Genomic DNA, 8,883 nt, shown 5'->3' with positions numbered 1-8,883 from the left:
GCACTGCCTCAGACACCTTGACTGCAACCTGTGAAACCCTGAGCAGAGGACTCTGTTAAGCTGGGCTTGGGTCTCTGATCTATGGAAACCGTGAGAAAATAAATGGATGTTGTTTTAGATCCCTAAGTATGTTTGTTTTGCAGATATAGAAAACAAACACCTTTAGTTCTTTCCATTCATACATCTAACAATTATTTATTGAACACTTACTATGTCTCCTACCCTGTTAATTTACTCCACATTTGGTTATGCAGAAAAAATTACATTTCCTTATTTTGATCTGATTTTTGTGAGCCTTCATCAACTGGAGTACATGACAGAGAAAAAAATAACCTAGTAAAAAAATGGGCAAAAGGGAGTTCCCGTCATGGCTCAGCAGTTAGCAAACCTGACTAGCATCCATGAGGACTTAGGTTCGATTCCTGGCCTTGCTCAGTGGGTGAAGAATCCGGCGTTGCCATGAACTGTAGTGTAGACTGCAGATGTGGCTTGGATCTGGCTTTGCTGTGGCTGTGTCGTAGGCCAGCAGCTTCAGCTCTGATTGGACCCCTAGCCTGGGAACCTCCATATGCCATGGGTACAGCCCTAAAAAGACAAAAAAAAAAAAAAAAGGACCAACAACAGCAAAAAAAAAAAAAAAAAAAAAAAAGAAATAATAATGGGCAAAAGATTTGAACAGACACTTCACAAAGAAGAAATATGAGTGGCAAATAAAGCCATGAAATTACGTTCAATATCAGTATTCATTTAGAGAAATGCAAATTAAAGCTCAATGTGATACCACTCAAAACCTATTAGAATGGCTAAAATACCACCCCCCGCCCCAATATCAAGTGCTAGGGAGGATATGGAGCAATCGCAACTTTTATACCGTGGGATTGCAAAGTTTTACAGCTGCTTTGGAAAACAGTTTATTAGTTTCTTATAAAATTAAACACATGCTTATCATGTGACACCATAGAACATAGTTATCTAAGAGAATGAAAACTTTTGCGTAGTTAAAAGCCTTTACATGAATGTATATAGCATTGATTCAGAATCACCAAAAGCTGAAGACTATACAAACGTCCCTCCACTGGAGAATGGATAAACCAACTGTGATAGGTCCATGTAATGGAGCATCACTCTGCAACACAAACAAACACATGACTGATATACTCAACAATGAGGATGAATCTCAAATGTACTTTGATAGGTCAGAGCAGTCCCAAAAGGGTAATGCATAGTATATGATTTCATCTATATGACATTCTAGAAAAGACAGAACTATAGGGACAGAGACTGGATCCCTGGTTGCCAGGACGTGGTGATTGGTGGATGGTCGACTACAAAAGTGCAGCAAGAGGGAAGTTTTCTGCATGGTGGACCTCTTCTATTCCATGATTGTGGCAGTAATTTTAACTCTGTTTTTGCCAAAAATCATAGAACTGAACATCACAAAGAATGGATTTTGCTCTCTATAAACTTTAAAAGGTGAAAAAAAAGCAATGTTTTAACTTTCTCTTGCACAAAAGTAAAAGTAAATTCATTTTTTCATAGAAAGCCCTCAATATTCATACTGAGTAAGAGTATAGACTATTTCATAATATAGATGTACTTCATAACTTGACCCTCAAAATAATAAATCCAAAGGTCTACGTCAACCATTTGCAGCATAAAAGCATGTCCAGGGAAAATGAATTTTTAAAAACATTAATTTCTATTAAGGCTCTGGTACAGAAATCCATGAAACTAAAGAGTAAAGTTGACTCCTATGAAGGTACAAAGACACTGTCAAGAAATATCTATGAATAGTGAGAGAGCAAATCTTGGCATTTGGTTTTATGGGACTATCCTTATTTTCTTTTCTGGCTCATGAAAAAACTTGAAAAAAAGTAGAGACTCAAATGTTCAGGCACCAAGTGCATTGGGAATTTCCAACAAATAAGATCTATCAAGTATATTAGCGGCTGTGCTACTCAGGACTCAACAGGTTTGCAAAAGACAGAGACCCAACCTTGACCGGATTAAACAGGTTAGTTTACTGGTCCATAGAATCCAGAAGATGAAAGAAAAAGGTGTAGAAAACTGAGATAATACAGAAGGGGAAGTTATCATGTCAAACTCAAGTTAGTTAGACACCTTACTCTCTCAAGCTTATCAATAATTTCAAAGATACAAGTAATTGTGACACACAGGTGAATCAAGGCCACCGGTACAAGGTCCACCCGTCTTGTGTTACCATAGGTGGATGCCCCCTGGCCCAGATTATATTCAAGTTCCATAAATAATGTGTGAGGCTCCATTACTCACATGAAAGAATAATGTTTGGTTATGAAGCATCTCTATTTTGTATCCAAATAGTTACATAGCTTATATGAGACTTTCTGGGAAGACATAAATCCATAGATTCCTGATTTGTTTATTTTAAATGTGCTATATACACCAGGAAGATCCTTCTAAAGACATCGTGTAGATGAAGATTCTCCTCCTAATAAATTTTATTGGTGTGTTTGCCAGAAGGTCAGTCACTCAAGGGTTTATAAGTACATTTACCCTGTCCGTTTTCTCAGTTCCCCTCTGGAGATGCTACCTCCCCAGTGAAAGTAAAAGAATGGGTATAGTTCTGCCGTCCTGCTGTTATTTCCCTCTTAGAACCAAAGACTTGAGTACTTCTTAAATCAGACACTCAACCTCATCAAGAGTTTTTCTTTCCCTCTCTTCTGCCAGATTCTTTCCTCATTGTTTAGAAGATGCCCACCAACAGCTTGATCTTAGAAACCCCAAAAGAATTATCATTATTTTGTTTGTTTGTTTCACTCTCAGAATCCTAGGGAAAATCTTGATGGTCCCTGTTTGTGTCATGTGCCATTTCACCATTAAGAAATTCAAGCCCTGGATCAAATAGAATCAGGGAATAGTTTTTGTTAACTTAAGAGGAGAGATGGGAAAAATACCCTGGGCCCAGAGTCCACTAAAATGTCTGAGTCATTCTTGTCTTAAATACAACCAGAGTTTAGTCAGAATTCTGGCATTTTGTCAATAGATGCATTATTTATTTATATTTTTTTTTGCTTTTTAGGACTGCACTCATGGCATATGGAAGTTCCCAGGCTGGGGTCGAATTGGAGCTATAGCTGCCGGCCTGCACCACAGCCACAGCAATCCAAAATCCAAGCATCTGCGACCTACACCACAGCTCACACTAATATAGAATTTTTTGTTTGTTTTACTTACTAGATTAGTAGCTTATCATAAAAGGATAATTCTTAGGACCAGCCAGGTGGACGAGATGCTCAGGGCAAAGTGGGCAGGAAGGGATGTGGAGCTTCCCATACTCTCTCTGGGATGCACCACTCTCCCTACATCTACATGTGCACCAATCTGGAAACTCTTTTGGCTTTCAGTGGAGGATTCATCGTATAGGCATGACTGATAGAATAATTATTTTTCAAATTTGTTCCTTTGAGGGCGCTTATGCTCTTCTTTAAAACATTCCCTAAACATTGCAAAGATTTCTGAAATTTTTTATAAAAATGCTTTCAAAATCATTTGGTGAATTACACAAGAAAATTATTCTCATTACTTCATAACAACATATAAAATTTTAATGTTTGCCATCAAATGTTTTATCATTAGCATTTGTCTTAAGAGAAAACTCTGAAAGTTATTAAGTATACAGTGACTGGAAAATAATTTCAGAAGTCTTTAGGGATCAGACCACTACTAAATTAACAAGCATAATATTTTACTCTGCAACTGCAGACTTGTCCATATAGTGGAAGGCTGGATATGAAGAATACCATGGCAATAAATCCTTAAAATAAGAGTATGTTGTTTGGCGTGCATTTAAAAATAGAATTCATATTCTCTTTGGAAATGCCAAAAGACTTATTCCCAATTTTGTTTCATAATATACATTTTGAATATGTGGCCATTCACTTGGATCTACCTTCAGCAGCATTTTATATACATAAAATTATATTATGTATATAATCATGATCTATTTATGCAGGTAAAAATATGGGATTATAGTGAAAAGTGTGGCCTCTGATCCTCCTGTGTGGTGGACTGAGAACTAATTATGTTCTAGCACCCATTTCCTCCTACTCTAGCCTTTGGAAAGACAAGTTCACTTCTATTAAATTACTTAGAGACCTAAAGACACCCCGTCTGGAAAGGTTGCTCTCAACCCTCCTGAAACTTGCAGTGTCTTATTTTTGTACCTTTACCTATCAGCTTGGGAGCACTTTCAAGGGAGACTTTGTTTAGTTTTGGTTTTGCTTTTGCCAATGTGCTGCTTGGGTTCTACAGTGGAAAGAGAAAAGGCTTATTAAAAAGATGTGGCTTTGGGTAGATCCACCACCACTGAAACCACCATCACCACCACTATCACCAGCACCAGCACCACCAGCACCACCAGCCACACCAGCATCACCATCACCATTACCAGCAGCAGCAGCAGCAGCACCATTACCACCACCACCACCATCACCACCAGCCACACCAGCCACACCAGCATCACCATCACCACTACGTGCACCATCATCACCTCCACCAACAATACCACCTGCACCACCACCAGTCAGCTCAGATATTTTTGGCCTCTAATTATGAACGTAATAGAAATAGGCTCTCCCAAGCACAGTGGAGAATGGGTCTTTCTCCAGACCTTCTCAGATAGGTAACATTTCTGATAAGCATTTTGGAAGGATGGGTAGGGCTCAGCAGGAGGGTAGGGGAGAGTGGGTAGGGGAGAGTATCACATCTAGGCCAAAGAAAGTGTGTAAAATGTTTAAAATTTGGCTTGTAAAATGTGTAAAATGTGGAATGTTCAGGAGCTATAAGCAGTTTGCTGTGGACGAAGACCAGTGGCTTCAGGCAGGAAGTACCCTGGTTTGGGAAGGAATGTGGACTTTGCTCTGTGAGGTCCATGTCAAATCTGGAAGCAATACAAGCAGGCCGCAGTTTGGAAGCATCAGTTTTGCTGCAGCTAGAAGGAGGGATGCAGGCGGCTGGGTGAGAAGCAGGTTCCTAGTATCTTCTGTGTGAAAATAGGTGAAACATGAGCTTATACCGGAGCAGTGAGAATGTAAAAGGGAAGAGACACTAGCGGCTGTTACTGATAACTTATGATCTACTGGATGAGAGGATTGCAAGGGAGGCATTCTTCCTGCTGTGCCCAGAAAGATCTTTGCAAAAAGTAATTAAGATGATCCACTCACCTTGTTTAAAATGCCTTCATTGAGATGTGGTATATATACACAATGGAATACTACTCAGCCATAAAAAAGAATGACATAATGTCATTTGCAGCAACATGGATGGAACTAGAGAATCTCATACTGAGTGAAATGAGCCATAAAGACAAAGACAAATACCATATGATATCACTTATAACTGGAATCTAATAACCAGCACAAATGAACATCTCAGAAAAGAAAATCATAGACTTGGAGAAAAGACTTGTGGCTGCCTGATGGAAGGGGGAGGGAGTGGGAGGGATCGGGAGTTTGGGCTTATCAGACACAACTTAGAATAGATTTACAAGGAGATCCTGCTGAGTAGCATTGAGAACTTTGTCTAGATACTCATGTTGCAACAGAACAAAGGGTGGGGAAAAAAAAAAGTAATTGTAATGTATACCTGTAAGGATAACTTGATCCCCTTGCTGTACAGTAGGAAAATTAAAAAAAAAAAAAAGACTATGAAACAGCCCCTTACATTTTTTCATTGATTACATGTTGATCTTCTTGTGGCTATCTTGGGTTAAATAAAATGTATTAAGATCAAAAAAAAAAAAAAAAAAAGAAAAGAAAAAAAAATGCCTTCATTGACTTCCTAAGGTTTTCAAACGCAAAACCCCTTATCTAGTCACCTCTGCATCTCTAGTACTAGTACTTAATATATAATAGCCACCTCTTCTTTTTTTTTTTTTTTTGTCTTTTTAGGGCCGGACCCGAGGTATATGGAGGTTCCCAGGCTAGGGATCTAATTGGAACTACAGCTGCCGGCCTACATCACAGCCACAGCAACAGGGGACTGAGCCGAGTCTGTGACCTACACCACAGCTCATGGAAATGCCCAGTCCTTAACTCACTGAGTGAGGCCAGGGATCGAACCAGAACCTCATGGTTCCTAGTCAGATTTGTTTCTACTGTGCCACGACGGGAACTCCATGGAGAAAGATTTTAAAGGAGCTAAAGTGAGGCTACTGTCGGGGCAGAACTGGCAAGAGTTCTTGGGACTCACTGTGACAACCCTGATGCACATTTTGTCCTAATAAGATCATCAGGGCAAAATTCTGGATAAACTATAGATTGCAATATAAAGATTATGATTACGCTCTTTTGCACATTTTACATTTGCCAAGTCTTTGCTGGAATATTAATCAATGCTTTTTTGAGTGAGAGATAGGAATGTTGTAATCTCAGCGTGACCACGAGCTCAGACCATTTATTATTTTTAAGGGCCTTTTTCATACATGCGAAACCCAGGGGTATTTTAAAGCGCGGAATTTTGGCAAGGCCATCTGATATATTCCAATAAATGCATGCCTTGAGGCCTTTTTCTGAATATAGTTAACCCATTTGAGATAAACATTCTTAAAATTATCTTAACTCAAATAAATATTAACATTTTTTAAGGTCATTTGACACAAGACTAGAATGTTAACAGGAGGCTAAGTTTGATGCATTTTTTTTAAACCAATAAGTGGAATTGAAATTCACTGCATCTAGTTTAGAATGCAGATCCTAAGTATTAAGAAACCATCTGAGTTTCTGTAGTTCCAGTGACACCCTAGTAGCTAACGTAAACAGGATACTCGCCTACAATGCTTGTGAAATATTCTTCATTTCCAATTTTTTCCTATAATGCTCAGAAAACAAAGGACCTGAGGTGATAAAACAGCAGATTCCTTCAACCTTGTATTTATCTCTGCGTATTTCATTTTTTCCTTTCTGGACTATGCTTCATAGATAATAAAGGAAACAAAAAGAATGAGAATTGAGTCTGGGAGGATGAAATTAGAGAAGAAAAATAGTTTCTATTATTGAGATAGATGATGACTTTATAGAGGCAGGACAAAAGCTTGTCATTCTCCTAATGAATATTTTTGTTCCACATCAAAGCACAAATATATTTCAGGATTTGTGTGTGAGGAGGGTATCCATTATGATGAAAACATTTCTTCTTGGGAGCCAAAAGCAGGGAACATAGCTCCTTTCACTATAAAGCTAGACACAAATTTGTTTGTTTGTTTATTTATTTATTTAGTCTTTTTTTTTTTCTTTTTTTTTTTTTTTTAGAGCTGCAGCCGCAGCATATGGAGGTTCCCAGGCTAGGGGTCCAATCAGAGCTGTAGCTACCGGCCTACGCCAGACCCACAGCAACGTGGGATCCGACTCGCATCTGTGACCTACACCACAGCTCATGGCAACGCCAGATCTTTAACCCACTGTGAGAGGCCACAGGTTGAACCTGTGTCCCCATGGATGCTAGTTGGGTTTGTTAAGTACTGAGGCATGACAGGAACGCCACATATTTGTTTGTTTGATAAAAGATTTCATGGTATCTTCTCATCTCACAGAGTAATCTCTTCATTTCTAAGTCCCAAGGAACAATCTCAAATTCCCCATCCACCTCAGATGAGGCTTTTGGCAAAAAATTAATTCTAAGAAATTACCATGTTTCCCAATTTTGGTCGTGTGTGTGTGTGTGTGTGTGTGTGTGTGTGTGTGTGTGTGTTAAAAGGGAGGTTGCTCAATTAAAAAGGATTAACATGTGCAATTGCTGGAGAAGAGAAGAAACGGGTCTTGCATCTGGATTTTTAAAAATGAAATCATGAAGGCAATAACTTTATAAGATGATGCACTCTTTTTCCAGATCCATGCATGGTCACTCCTGGAATACTTGCTCTCTCTCTAAAGTCACCTTGAGTTGGCTCTGTTATCATTGCTTTCCAAAAATCATTTTTTTCATCTCTCTCTCTTACTCCTACTTAAAGGAATGTCCAAAACCCAAAATACCAGGTTAAGTGAGATTTCCACAGTCAAGGCAGATCCTAAAGTCTCAAGTGAGAGTGTCAGATGAAGAAGACAGAATAAATAACATTCAAATGTTTAACTGGCACAGCAGAGAGAATCCCCACCCCTGCAGAAGTGACCATGCTCTATCCCGGGAACCTATGAATATGTTTTGTGACCTGGCATAAGGGACTTTGCAGATATCATTAAAGATAAATTGAGCTAAGGATTTTCTCTTGGATTATCTGAGTGGGCAGAGAACCTTCTCTGGCTGGAGTCAGAGAGATGCAACAGAAGAAGTTAGAGAGGCAGCAAATGTGAGAGAGCCTCAACCCCACACGCAAATCTGTTGTTGGAGGGGGCCAGGTGGAAAACATGAGAACGAACGTGGGCAGCTTCTAAGAGCTGGTTGATGGCTAGCACAGCCAGAGGACCTCAGTCCTACAACCACATAGAACTGAAGTGAATGAATGAATGAGCTGTGAGCCACCTTCTCGACCAATGAATGCCGCCCTGCTGACATGATGCTAATTTTGGCCTAGTGAAACCCTAAGCAGATATCCAGACTTCTAACCAACAGAGGTGAGATTAAAAAGACTTTATGCTCTTTTAAGTCGCTAAGTTTGTAGAGATGTTATGGAAGCAATAGAAAACTAATAGATGTGTTGGGAGTTCCCATGGTGGCACATAGGAAATTAATCTGACTAGGAACCATGAGGATGCGGGTTCAATACCTGGCCTTGCTCAGTGGGTTAAGGATCTGGCGTTGCCATGAGCTGTGTTGCCATGAACTATGGTGTAGGACGCAGACCCACCTTGGGTCTGGCGTTGCTGTGGTTGTGACGTAGGCCAGCAGCTGTAGCTCCTATTCAACCCC

Source organism: Sus scrofa, chromosome 8 (genome assembly GCF_000003025.6).
Source record: "Sus scrofa isolate TJ Tabasco breed Duroc chromosome 8, Sscrofa11.1, whole genome shotgun sequence".
In the NCBI taxonomy this organism is placed as follows: Eukaryota; Metazoa; Chordata; class Mammalia; order Artiodactyla; family Suidae; genus Sus; species Sus scrofa.
The sequence above is the reverse complement of the archived record's forward strand: the minus strand, read 5'-3'. Positions refer to the sequence as shown.